The sequence below is a fragment of the Palaemon carinicauda genome, chromosome 31 (genome assembly GCF_036898095.1).
Source record: "Palaemon carinicauda isolate YSFRI2023 chromosome 31, ASM3689809v2, whole genome shotgun sequence".
Taxonomy (NCBI): Eukaryota; Metazoa; Arthropoda; class Malacostraca; order Decapoda; family Palaemonidae; genus Palaemon; species Palaemon carinicauda.
In genome coordinates this window covers 22,077,403-22,078,896 of record NC_090755.1, presented here as the reverse complement: position 1 = coordinate 22,078,896, position 1,494 = coordinate 22,077,403, and positions in this window count along the sequence as shown.

The window sequence follows — 1,494 nt, the reverse complement described above, 5'->3', positions numbered from 1 at the left end:
AACCTCTTACTTCTGTTCTTAGTCAGGGATAGCGAGCAAAGTACTGCATCAAGTATTGGTGATCGAAATAATACACACTTTACAAAAAATAAATATACTCTATAAAAATTAAGAGCAATTCCAAAGAATTTACACCAAAAAATAAATCACTCAAAATATTAAATCTGAACTAAACATTAGACTAAGACAAAAGAAAGATACTATGAAAAAATTATACAATCACTTCTTTCACTGGAATTAATTCATGAAAATACTTAATTTTGACAATTAATGAACATTAATGAATAAATGATTAATGAAATTTACATATATGTAGCTGTTACACTTACATCTTTTGGTTCACACAAGGTTACAGAACGGTTGAGTAAAAATTTTAATGCACTTCACTGTTTAACCTAAATCTCACAGGACCAGTTACAAAAATTTGTTATAAAATGTACTTACATTAACACACTACACTTGAATTAACATTCAATAATTTCACCAATGTTTGAACAACACAATACATGATATATGTTGGATAGAAACAACTTATTCACGTTTGAGAGGAAAACACTTTACGCACTTGAGAGGAGAGAGGGTTGGGGAACGTTGGTTCTTTAAAAGGGATAGGCTGAATCTATTCTGCAGCTTATGCATTTCGGGGCTCTATACATATGAAATTAATTTATCTAGAACCTTCCAAGACATCGTCTGGAAGCTTGGGGGACAGGGCTAAGGCGTCAAAGTTGCCAACTTGTAAAGTCGAGGACGGGAACCAATGTATATGGAGAGGTAACTCTCTCTCAGCTAATTCCACCCAACTTCCTCTCATAACTTTAAAAAAAAAAGATTACAGTAACTCTGGAATTTTCTTGCATTTTCTACCCACATGGAAACATAAAAATTACGTAATCCTTCATACTCGTACCTCGTATGTCATACAACATCATACATACATATACCAAGGCACTTCCTCCAATTTTGGGGGGTAGCCGACATCAACAAAAGAAACTAACAAAAAAGGGGACCTCTACTCTCTACGTTCCTCCAGCCTAACAAGGGACTCAACCGAGTTCAGCTGGTACTGCTAGGGTGCCATAGCCCACCCTCCCACATTATCCACCACAGATGAAGCTTCATAATGCTGAATCCCCTACTGCTGCTACCTCCGCGGTCATCTAAGGCATCGGAGGCAGCAGCAGGGCCTACCGGAACTGCATCACAATCGCTCGCCATTCATTCCTATTTCTAGCACGCTCTCTTGCCTCTCTCACATCTATCCTCCTATCACTCCATCCATCCACCCAAACCTTGGCCTTCCTCTTGTACTTCTCCCATCAACTCTTGCATTCATCACCTTCTTTAGCAGACAGCCATTTTCCATTCTCCCAACATGGCCAAACCACCTCAACACATTCATATCCACTCTGGCTGCTAACTCATTTCTTACACCCGTTCTCACTCTCACCACTTCGTTCCTAACCCTATCTAATCGAGATACACCAGCCATAC